At 45.9% G+C, this 12878-nt stretch overlaps 1 protein-coding gene across 3 annotated transcripts in view; it reads right to left on the bottom strand.

The window, feature by feature from the left end:
- The window catches only part of PKNOX2 (PBX/knotted 1 homeobox 2), a 440472-nt gene that overhangs the window by 420211 nt on the left and 7383 nt on the right, over positions 1-12878 (bottom strand). The window contains exon 1 of one of the 3 annotated variants that reach the window (XM_081891018.1): positions 2436-2568. The exons of the other annotated variants lie outside the window; for them this stretch is intronic. The gene's annotated coding sequence lies outside the window, so the exon portion shown is untranslated. Of the gene's footprint in view, positions 1-2435; positions 2569-12878 lie in introns of those variants that run through there. 3 annotated transcript variants of the gene reach the window in all.

Consider the following 12878-nt stretch of genomic DNA (forward strand, 5'->3'; position numbering starts at 1 on the left):
ATTAATAATGGAGGTACTGAGACACGGAACTTGACAGCCAGGAAGCAGCAGCCTCTACCTTGCCTTCTCCTCTGCATTCATCAAGCAATTCCTTTCTCTTCCTTCAAAGTCTGGCGAGCAGGGAAATATAATTTTCCCAGGGTACCCGAGCTCTTAGCATGGATGTTAAGGTGCCCTAGCAAAAATGAGTCAGGGCAGTGGAATGTTTGCGAGGCAGGTTGGCCCACTGGGGGTGGGTCACAGTGCCCCCCAACCAGCTTTCAGGCAGCTTTCCTTTGCCTGCCTTCTTACCAGTATACCTGAAAGAGCATCTCCACCCCCATCGTTCTGCCCGGACACTGAGGTCCAGCTCCGAGGGCCTTCTGGCGGTTCCCTCGCTGCGAGAAGCCAAGTTACAGGGAACCAGGCAGAGGGCCTTCTCGGTAGTGGCACCCGCCCTGTGGAACACCCTCCCACCAAATGTCAAAGAGAAAAACAACTACCAGACTTTTAGAAGACATCTGAAGGCAGCCCTGTTTAGTGAAGCTTTTAATGTTTAATAGACGATTGTATTTTAATATTCTGTTGGAAACTTCCCAGAGTGGCTGGGGAAACCCAGCCAGATGGGTGGGATATAAATAATAAATTATTATTATATTATTATTGTTAAGTTGTGGGTGAACATTTCAGACGAAACAGCGATTCTTCAAACAGCTCTTGTTTATTCACAGGCCAGAACAGAACAGAAGGGTTCAGCCAGCCTGCTTCTATAGAGCTCCCTTTCAACACAACTGTAACAACTTTCTGCAACTATCCAATCACTGAACATAGCTTTGTATCCCTTATTTGCATATGTGGACCTGAGTGAAAACTATCTACAGTATCCCCTTGCTGGCCCAGGGTGAGAACTTCAGTAAATAACAATTATTATTACTTGTGGCTGATCAAAGAGGTGGCACTGCCTGCCAGCTTCCAGCTCCTCAGCCCCAGTTAAGGATGGAGGAGAAATTCAATTCAGTCTGCATTTTAAGGCAAATTGCACCTAAGTCACACTTTGTGAAACCAAAACACAACCCACCTTCGAAATTTGTGAATCTCTGAATTTTGCAATGCACTTCTCCAGCCCAGCAACATTTACACACACACAAGCCTAAACTTGGGTAAAGTGTGTGTGAAAATACACATATTAGTGAAACAACATACAAAAAAATGCATCACATCCGGGGGAAATTGATTCACAGAAACACATATATTAGGCAAAAGTGCAGGCGAACATTGCGTATTAGGGGAAATTAGTACTAAAAGGATGGTGAAGTCATGGGGAGGTTTTTTTATTTTAAAAAATGGTAAGCTGATGTAGAAATAAGGCGAACCAAACTAAAGATTGGAAAAATGAAAAACCGAGAGAAACCAAAATGGACAGATTTTTATTGTTGTTAACCACTTTGAGCCCAGCTTCAGCTGGGGAGGGTGGGATATATATAAAATTTATTTATTTATTTATTTATTTATTATTATTATTATTATTATTATTATTATTATTATTATTATTATTATTATTATTATCCCTCCTTTGCTCTTGCAGAACTCAGCAAAGAGGAAAGTGGTAGAATCATAGAATGGAGGCAAAACAGTCACCGGTCCTGGCTTTGCCTGCTACTGGTTTCTTTGCCTTCAGGCTTAGACTCTCCACTATGCTATGACGTTCATCGGTTGACAGGGGTCCAAGCCAGTCTCTATCTCGGCCGAAACTACCTCACAGGAGTGTTGTGCAAATAACATGGGGAGTGGGGAGCTGTGTGTGGCTGCTTGACCTCCTTGGGAAAGAGGTGAGATATAAATGCAATAATAGGCAGGTGACAAAAATACATGTGCTTTGTGCCGGGGACACCGCAGAGCATTCAGACCTTGTTACACATGTGATTTCATTGGGAATTCAATGGGCCCAAACTGGGCTGGGAGAAAGTGAAGTTATTCACAAGGGGTTCTTTCTTCCGTTCTTTCTTTCTTTCTTTTTCAAATGATTAGGCTCTGCAGAATGAATTCACTTCATATTGACCCAAGGGATGTTTGCCCATTACTGGCTAATTCTCTCTTTCTAGCAAAGGAGGAAGTCAATGGGTTGTATCCAATGAGAGTCATATGCTACAGCAGACCCCACTCAAATTAATAGACAGGGCTAACTTAGCCTCATTTGTTTCAATGGGTCTACTCTGAGTAGGTTGGTTGGATGCAATCCAGCATGTCCTAACTTTCTCTTGCCTTGCTAACTTCCCAACTTCTAGAGTGGAAATGAATCACAGATTAGCCATTTAAGATGAAGCGCCTTAGAGAACTGGGCCACTTGCATCCCACATCACCAAAGGAAGTTGGTACAGGACCAGGTTTAATCTGCAGCCTGAGCTAATTCTCAGACTATGCAAACTAGGTACGGCCTTTATTTGCATAAAAACTACATGAATGTTTTCCAACCGCCACGTTGACATCTTTCCTGGGCATTGGCATTCCCAGTAAATAGTGTCCCTGCTTTGAAAGTCTCTCTCTTCAAACACACACTGCCCCAAGGCTCTTTCCTGAAACAACAGTGCTAAGCGAGTGGTAACAAATAGCTGCGAATTTTGCTAAGAAGAGAATCAGATCTCTCTAGTCTTAGGAGCTGCCATCTCCTTAAGTAGCTGTATGAATGGACAAATTGCTTTAGAAGTGGTTTCATTCCTTCCCCCACCCTTAATATTTCATCTATTCATTTTGGATATTTATATATCGCTGCAAAGTCAGAATTTCCAAGCAGTGTACATAAACAAAAAAATGTTTTAGAAAAAACACATACAGGAAATAAGAACAATTAAAAATACTCCGTAAGAACAGCAAAACTGCCTTAAAATGTCTGCTGGAATAAGGAAGCTCTTTGTCATGAGTCTGTAGGTCAGAAAGGAGAGTGCTTGTCTAATCTCAGTTAGGAGGGAATTCCACAGCCTTGGGCTCACCAGACTGCAAATATGTCTCCTGGTCAGCCATGCAGCTGTGGCCTGGGAGACGATCAACAGAGACTCCCCCAAAGATCTTAGCGATCAGGTGGAGGTACAAGGGATCAGGCAGTCCTTAAGATACCATGGACCCAACTTGTTAAGGGCCTTGTAAAATTAACACCAAAAGTTTGATCATAGCCTGGTAACATGTGGGCAGCCAGTGTGAGCTTTTAAGCACCAATGTTATGCGCTGGCGGAGTCCAGCCACAGCATTTTGGACCAGCTTTCACATTATTCCCTCCCAAGGCATACAGCAAAGAGGTTTGTGTGCTTCCAGAATTGCTCCACTTTTAATAGTACTTATTTTTTCAGAACAAACTGAAGTGCCCAAACCCTGATGTTCAGCAGCTGCGAAGAGGCACCAATTCATGCCAAGTGTTTGCCTTTTGCACCTCGCTCCTGTTGGTGGATCTTGGGGTCCAACAAAACACAAGGCAGATCCCACACGCCTGAATTCTGCCCTCCCCTGGTATAGACAGGAGAGTTTAGCAGAGCTGGGACCCGAAGTACTGCCAGAATATCCATAAGGTGGCAACACTAAAAGCAGTGTGCCATTTGTTTGTTATTGGATTAAAAACAAAACAAACACGCCAATCTTGCTTTTTGGAAATAAAGTGTGTCCCTTGACAAAGGGTGTCATGATGCAGGAATTTCTCGCGCAACCAATTTTTAACAAGGCAGTCTGTTAATTCTATAGGCCTATGCCATCAGCCTTGGGAAAGAAGAACCTTAACACAAGTTACAAAAGCAAACACAGGTATTTTCTTTTCCAAGAGAGAGAATGAGAGATTGCCATGCCAAGGGTGTCCTGTGTCATCTTAAAGACCAACAGATTTATTGCTGCATAAGCTTGATGGACAACTTCCATCAGCTGCATACCATAAAAAGATTCTTAAAGTTGGCTGTAACTTTTAAAGACAACCACAAAGGAATCAAAACCTGGCTTGGGTGCATCAATAAAACTATTTTTGAGACTACCACTACTAAAAAGGCCAGAAAAGAATCAGAATGAATACAAGGGTACTTTCAACACTTTGGAACGTCTTCATTCTACAATGCTACAACAAATTTTAGGTATCAGCTTCTTCTTTTTCTGGCAGCGCTCAACAGTACTCAGTACCATCAGCTTTCTGCCCCCTGCCCCAATCTTGTGACGACCCTCGTGGTCTCTTCCAACTCTATGATTCGACTATTGCCTCCTCCATTCCATGCTCCCAGTTTCTAAGAAAAGGTTGATTAGGTGGCAAGGCAAGCATCAATGCTTTTATCCCCTTGCGCTTCCCAGCCACGCAACAGGGCAAGGCTTCGGAGGCACCCACAGCGCAGGCGCCTGGCTGTCAAGCATGCGCACCACTTTCCCACTCTTTAGCCAGTCGCAGTGGTGGTGGGTGGGGCATGGAAGGAGGCAAAAACAATAAGTCTGGGGTACGGGGGGGAGGGACGTGGGTGGTGCTGTGGGTTGAACCACAGAGCCTAGGACTTGCTGATCAGAAGGTTGGCGGTTCAAATCCCTATGACGGGGTGAGCTCCCATTGCTCAGTCCCAGCTCCTGCCAACCTAGCAGTTCGAAAGCACGTCAAAGTGCAAGTAGATAAATAGGTACCACTCCAGCAGGAAGGTAAACGGCGTTTCCGTGCGCTGCTCTGTTTTGCCAGAAGCAGCTTAGTCATGCTGGCCACATGACCCGGAAGCTGTACGCCGGCTCCCTTGGCCAATAAAGCGAGATGAGCGCCGCAACCCCAGAGTCGGTCACGGCTGGACCTAATGGTCAGGGGTCCCTTTACCTTTTACCCTACAGGGGGGAAGGGGGATGCAGCCTCCTCAAGCCTGAGCATGTGCAGTCAGACAGCAGCACAGGCGCAGTGCGGCCCACCTGCTATGAAGGGACAGGACAGGATGGGTGGCTGCCTGGCTGCCTGGTCAGCCCTTTGGGTGGCAGACATTTGGGGGGGTTCCCATGACCCCCCCGTGAAAAGGGCAGTGGCAGTAGCAGGTGGATTGCTATGAACCTGGTAAGTACCGACACCATTTTTCCAAGAAACAGGCACTGGGTATCCGTAAGGTGTGAGTGAGAGTGATGGAGCTGTTAGTGTTTTGGGCTAGGACCTAGGAGATAAAGTTTCAAATCCCGACTTAGCCATTAAGTTCACTAGCTGACTTGAGCCAGTCACCATCTCTCAGCCTAACCTACATCACAGGGTTGTTGAGAAGATGGAATGGGATGGCGGAGTGGGGGAATGCACTTCAACTGGAGCAATTTGGAGGGGAAGTAGGGTACAAATGCCGTAACAATGTCAGAACTCTTTCCCGCTAAAGCATTACTGCACAAGATTGTAATGCAGAACTTTCTCTTCTACCAATCAGGCCTGGAGCCATGGCAGGGTCATGACCAGGGGCCCAGGACCCCAACAACAGGACCCACTAGCACTGAAACTGGTCTCAGGACCTCCATATAGAGCAGCTGACTGTGTAAACCTCCACTTCAAAATTTCCAAGATGTTTTCCAATGAAACCATGTTAGGAATATAAGAAGAGCCTTTTGAAGCATCAATGGCCCAGCTACTCCAGCATCCCGTTCTCCCAGGAGCTAACCAGATGTCTATGGAAAGTTGGAAGCCTGGAAAAGAGGAGACTGAGAGGAGATATGATGGACACCTTCAAATATCTAAAGGGCTGTCACATGGAAGATGGAGCGAGCTTGTTTTCTCCTGCTCTGGAAGATTCAAGTTACAAGACAGGAGATTTTGCCTAAACATCATGAAGAACTTTCTGATGGTAAGAGCTGTCAGATAGTAGAATGGACTTCCTCGAGAGGTTGTGGACTCTCCTTCTTTGGCGGTTTTTAAGCAGAGGTTGGATGGCCAGCTGTCATGGATGCTTTAGTTGGGATTCTTGCATTTGAACTAGATGACAATTGGAGTCCCTTCCTATTCTCCAATTTTTTGATTCTATGATAGAACCTGAGTGCAACAATAGTTGTGGTTCCCAGCCACTGATATTTGGGGGCATACAGCCTCTGACAGTGGAGGCAGAGCATAGACATTGCTCTGGGGCACGGTGAAAAATGGGCAGATCCCAGCCCCGCTTGGAGCGCTGCTGGCAGGAAAGCTTGAAGAGGCCCAGCCAGAAGCTGTGTTGTGCCCGGTTTATAGGGACACAGGTGGCGCTGTGGTCTAAACTTCTGAGCCTCTTGGGCTTGCCGGTCGGAAGGTTGGCAGTTCGAATCCCCACGATGAAGTGGGCTCCCGTTGCTCTGTCCCAGCTCCTGTCAACCTAGCAGTTTGAAAGCACACCAGTGCAAGTAGATAAATAGGTACCACTGTGGCAGGAAGGTAAACGGTGTTTCTGTACACTCTGGTTTCCGTCACAGTGTCCCGTTGCGCCAGAACCGGTTTAGTCCTGCTGGCCACATGACCCGGAAAGCTGTCTCTGGACAAATGCCGGCTCCCTCGGCCTGAAAGCGAGATGAGCGCTGCAACCCCAGAGTCGCCTTTGACTGGACTTAACCGTCCAGGGGTCCTTTAACTTTTTTTTATACCTTTTGTGCCCAGTTATTGATGCAAGGAACACACAGACCCATCCTTGTCATTTTCCCCTTTCTTCCCCCAAAAGAAACAAAGGGAGAAAGCCCCACTTTCCCACCCCACATTTGAAACCCAAACTGACTCTCCTGACCCTCGTTGGAGCCAGCTGCTTTCCTCCACATTCCAGCCAAAAATAATAACAGAAGAGCCCAGTTTGGAGGAGAGTTAATCTAATCTTCATTGCTTCAGTTTTAAAATATCCTGCTTGGTTTTGGGTTTCTTGTTACATGGAGGGATATGTTTTTAGTGAGATAGGTCTTAGCGTAAAGGTCCTTCGTGGAAGCTTCGTGTAACCAGATACCGAGGAAAGCCAGCTCTGCTGCAGTCCAAACAACACACACACATACACACACAGAGAGAGAGAGAGAGAAAGAGAGAGAGAGAGAGAGAGAGAGAGAGAGAGAGAGAGAGAGAGAGAGAGAGAGAGAGAAAGAAGACGGACAGACATCGACATCTCCACAAGGCAACCCTTTGCAAGCAAGCTCTGCTGAAGCTGAACTCCCGACAGCCGTAATTATGTTAATGCCTCTGCAAAAACTATTTATAAATTGTGCTTCATTGTAGAAACCTGCAAAACGTGTCAGCAGCAGCTCCCTGATTCTTCCCACCCTCAAAAAAAGTTTACTTCTGATTTGAGAGAGAGAGAGATACCTGCATAATTACATTTCTCTCTCTTTTTAAAAAGAAGAAGTCAACCCCTTACTCATACATTTTAAGGCATCAAGCCAATATTTTCTAGCTTCTGCTACTATTTTGCTATGAAGGAGACTGAAAATTTTACCCCTTAGGAGAAAATAGTTTAGGATACATTTCAGGGATGTGACATGAAATTTACACACCTGTGCAGGCACATAGTAGGGACAGCTAGAGGATGTTCAGTTTGCATTCTCAGGTGAATTGAACCAAATCACGCTTCCTGGACAGATCACAGCCAGATCATAATGGAATTATCCTTCAGTTTTCACACTTTTCCTGAATTTCTGCAACACAATTTTCAGTTCAAAGAGTCCCAAAATGCCTAGGGTAAAAGCGCGTAAAGACAGAGTCTCACCCTCTTATATACCTAGCGATTACCACGCTCTGGTAACCCTATCATTAGGGTTTTTTGGTTAGAGCGTGGTGCTGAAAATGCCAAGCTTGCAGGTTCAATCCCTGTATGGGACAGCTGCATATTCCTACATTGCAGGGGGTTAGACTAGATGATCCTCAAGGTCCCTCCCAACTCTATGATTCTAAGTTTTCCTTGTGTGCTGCTACTGGGATCCAGTTCTCTCCTGCCATATAGAGCCAAGGGCTATGCAGAAGAGCTCTTGTCCCTCCTTTATCCTGCTGTTCCTGAACAGCAGAAACATGCGCAGGACAAAATAAATACATTTTACAGAAATCTTCCATGTACCTGTATTCCTCAGTGAATGCAGTGGTGTTATCAGGGCAGGACTTGAGGGCAGAGGTCAAGGGTCCCATTCAGAAAAATGAAGCTGGGCTGACTTACTACACTTGAAATGATACACATTGCCATCCAAAGAAGGGACCACTGAGCCCTAAACTCTAAATGTACAGTCGTACCTTGGATCCCAAACGCCCTGGACATCGGACGTTTTGGCTCCCGAACGCTGCAAACCCGGAAGCGATTGTTCTGGTTTGTGAATGTTCTTTTGGAACCCAAACGTCCAATGCGGCTTCCGCGGCTTCTGATTGGCTGCATGAGCTTCCTGCAGCCAATCAGAAGCTGTGGTTTGGTTTTCAAACATTTTGGAAGTCAAACAGAATTCCAGAATGGATTCCGTTCGACTTCCAAGGTACGACTGTACTTTACTGCACCACTGAGAAAATTGGGGGCAGAGGAGAGAGGCCCAGCAATTGCTTACACAGGGCCTCCTCCAGGAAAGACATTTACCACCAAGTCATCAAGGGCGATTTCACTGATGGGCCTAAGGCAGCCTTAAAATGAGAAAAGGTCACTTATCTAAAGCTGCAGCTCAAAGACCATCTCCTGCAAACAGCTTGCTCTAGGCAGCCATTGCTTATTCCAGGGCTGGGGAACCCCAGTGGTTGGAGATGATGGGAGCTGTGTCCAGCAACATGCATGCCCTCCAAGTATCCCTATTTTCCAGCGACAGTCCCAGAATTACAAAAAAAATACGATTTGATCCCAGAATATCCCTATTTCCACCACCAGTGCCACCAGTGCCACGCTTAGGGAGCAGGATGAGCTGGTATCAGCAGTGGCAAAGGCCTCCCATTGCTTCTCCACTGCCCCTGGCCTCCTCCTTTCAGCAGCTTGTCCATGGAGGCGCAGGTCAATTCTGTGTCCAGGGCAGCTGTTTACCAGCTCCATCTGGTACCCAGGCTGAGACCCTAGCTGCCCGCAGACTGTCTTGCCAAAGTGGTGCATGCTCTAGTTATCTCCTGCTTGGACTACTGCAATGTTCTCTGCATGGAGCTACCTTTGAAGGTGACTCGGAAACTACAATTAATCCAGAATGCGGCAGCAAGATTGGTGACTGGGAGTGGCTGCCGAGACCATATAACACCGGTATTGAAAGACCTACATTGGCTCCCAGTACGTTTCCGAGCACAATTCAAATTGTTGGTGCTGACCTTTAAAGGCCTAAACGGCCTCAGTCCAGTATACCTGAAGGAGTGTCTCCACCCCCGTCATTCTGCCTGGACACTGAGGTCCAGCTCTGAGGGCCTTCTGGTGGTTCCCTCCCTGCGAGAAGTGAGGTTACAGGGAACCAGGCAGAAGGCCTTTTAGGTAGTGGCACCCACCCTGTGGAACTCCCTCCCATCAGACGTCAAGGAAATAAACAACTACCTGACTTTTGGAAGACATCTGAAGGCAGCCCTTCAGATTTAGGGAAGTTTTTAATGTCTGGTGTTTTATTGCTTTTTTATTATTATCATTAATTCTGTTGGGAGCTGCCCAGAGTAGCTGGGGAAACCCAGCCAGATGGGTGGGGTATAAATAATATATTATATTATGTTGTTGTTGTTGTTGTGGCTGCCAGAGAACAGGCAAGGAGGAGAAGCTACTGCTGCCTCTGAAGCCTAGCCTCACATTATGTGCCAGCTCTGAGGTGTAGACAGGGGCACACCCTCCATGGTCAGAAAGAAAGAAAGAAAGAAAGAAAGAAAGAAAGAAAGAAAGAAAGAAAGAAAGAAAGAAAGAAAGAGGGAGTCTTGATTTTTTTATTTTAAAACAATGCTTTGTGTGTCCATGTCTAATTTTGCCCCTTTCTAAAATTTATTAAATGGGGTGTGTTTTTCTTTTTGTAAATCTGCCAAAGAATAAAATAAAATCAGGATTGAGGGGTTTTCTCAGGACAGTGGAAGGCATGTGTGTTGTGGCTCATTGATGTAGTGGCGGTAAAAATGCTCTGCTGGGGAGGACAAAAATGGGGTGTTGAGGGAGGTTAATGGGGAGGTAGTGAGAAATGTCCCTATTTCCATCTGAGGAATGTTGGAGGCTATGCATCTGAAGGGCCACAGGTTTCCCATTTCAGCTTACTCACACTGCCGAAGTTGAACCAACCGGACAAAAACAAACAAAAAGGTTTCCTTGCTACTGTCTCACTTTGGGCTGTAAACAATGTACCTATGAAGCCACTAGAGCTTGCTTCTGAGTGTAGAATCAGCCTGGGAATCTAAACCCTTTAAGTTCAGGTTCCAACAGATCAACAACTTCCACAGTTTCACTTTTATGTCCCCTCCTCTTAAATACATCAGGCATCTTGTTCTTGAACACAAACTTTGGATGCATCAAGAAGCAAAGTGCCAAATCTCTCTGCAGCGCTGATGCAATTGTGTTCCTTATCAATTGAGCCTAGAATCAGAAGTCTGCAAAGCTTTTATTTGTGAATAAAAAACAAACAAATACTATTCATTCTTACATATTCATTGCAAACCCATTCCTCTCTCCGCACAGAAGAGGAACATTGAAATTAATGAACCTCAGTTGATTCTAGCAAGTGTACTCTGAGCAGGGCAAGCACTGGACACAACGGAAAGTTTGCAGAAGTACAAACAGGGGAAAACAAATCACACATGTGTATATAAGACCAGGGCACAACCCAATGAAAACGGAGCAGGCTCAGTGGGCATAGACTGTCAGCAGCTGGCAAATGAAAATTGGAGAGGAGAGGAATGGAATATCCTGGAAAGGGCATGGCTGCCTGGCTGGCACGCTGAAGAGGAGCATTCCACATTGCTACATTTTATTGCAGCACCTATTTGTATTAAGCCTCGGGAGCAGTAGCCTGCACGGCAACAGACAGGCACGCAGGAAAGTGGCATCCTGGTTGGCATGAATGAGTGTGTGATGCAGAGAAGGCAGAAGTGCTGTTGCAAGAGGGGCAGAGAGGACGATAAGATGGTATAAATGGGAAGAGAGCAGGGCAAGCTATAGAACACAAAGAGGCGGGGAAAACACTTGAAAATGCATACATCTCAACCTGGCATAAGTCACATGAGGCTTCTAGTTTAAAAAATAAAAATAGATAAAATTAAAAACAAACAAGTATGAAACCTATGCTTCTCATCCCCCTCTAGTGGCTATTTCCTATAGAGTAGCTAAGATGATTATACTGGCAGCTGCAGTTGTAAGTGGACCGCTGTTTCTGCTCCGGGTCTGTTCACAGTACCACTTAATCTGCACCCAGTTTTTGAAGCCACATTCACACACCACTAGCAACAAACCATAGAGATCCTGCATTTTCTTTTCTTTTTTCATACTTTACAAAGTTGTTGCGGCACTTCACCAGATCTTAACCTATGACAGTGTTTGTAAGAATGGATTCCAAATATCATTGAATTTGTCCACGGCAAGTCTGCATTTATATGCAAGTTGTTCATATGTTGCAAGTTTGTATAAGTCTTCAATCCAATCGGAGAAGGGAGCCACATTTTTTTATTTTCCCAGTTCATCAGTATCAGTCTTTCTGCTGTGGTCAGGACACGGAGAGTCCACTCATATTGTGCTTTCGTAAGGTTCCATGTGCCTGTATTTTTTTGCCAAATGTTGCTGCTTGATGCATTTTTCCTCAAACCGGCTTCAATCAGACTATTGTATTTAATAGACTACTGTATTTTAATATTCTGTTGGAAGCTGCCCAGAGTGGCTGGGGAAACCCAGCCAGATGGGCGGGGTATAAATAATACCGGTATATAATCATCATCAGCATCAGCATCATCAGACTAGACAACTGGAGCGGTTATGTGAACATACCCTAACAGCCGCGGCATTTTATGTATTCACCTTGTTCATTCATCTCTCATTTATTTATTGCGTTTGTGTTCTACCTTTTCATCCAAGGAACTTGAGATGGCACCCATGGTTTTCCTCCTTTTATCCTCACAACAACCCTGTGAAGCAGGGGCGCCGACTTATAAAAAATATTGGGGGGCCCATACCGACTTATAAAAAATATTGGGGGGGCCCAAGACCTCCAATCCGCTGCTGCTGTGGGAACGAAAGGGGCGAGCCCCGGGCTGCCCCGACCTTAAGTGAACCTGTGAGGGCCCGCCCTTTGCGGCAGCCAATTGGCTGCGCCGTGGGCGGTGAATATTAATGAGCTAGGGGGAATCCCCGCTTCTCGAGGGGCTGACGCCAGCCCCGCAAGATTGTTGATGGGTCGAGACCCCGCAACCCCACCCCCTCTCTAGATCGGGAGTGGCTTTGTTTTAACTCATTACTGAATGTATTTTAAAAGGTAACTATTGTCAAACAAGGAAAATAAATAATACCAACATAATTTTGTGATTTTACAAAGCATAATATAACTAATAATTTTCTTAAATTATTGGGGGGCAGAGCCCCCCCAAACGAATTTTTGAGGGGGCTCAGGCCCCCTCAGGCCCCATGGAGTCGGCACCTATGCTGTGAAGTAGGTCAAGCTGAGATGCAGTGATTGACCAGGGGTCACCCAATGAGATTCTTGGCCAAGTGGGGATTTGACCCCTAATCTCCTAGGTCCTAGCTAGTCCCACGTCCTAACCACGATGCCACATCTGCATGCATGTGCAGTTGGCAACTTCAGGAAGAGGCTGGGCAGTTGGGGTTGCAGGGGTGGGGAAGGCATGTGTGCTGGGTGAAGACAGTCTTGCCCCCTCTCTGATGCAAATGCATCTCCAAAAGCACAGGAGAAGGGTAATTACCTTGCTTTGTATTAAGCCACTAATGTGAACATACCCTTAGATTACATGTGAGGTCTGTGTAGAATGCTACCCTTGAATTTCATGGTCCTTCAGCTCCACTGTTTTACTTTTTCCCCTCTTGGTACATATT

Source organism: Podarcis melisellensis (genome assembly GCF_964234715.1).
Source record: "Podarcis melisellensis genome assembly, chromosome: 15".
NCBI lineage: Eukaryota > Metazoa > Chordata > Lepidosauria > Squamata > Lacertidae > Podarcis > Podarcis melisellensis.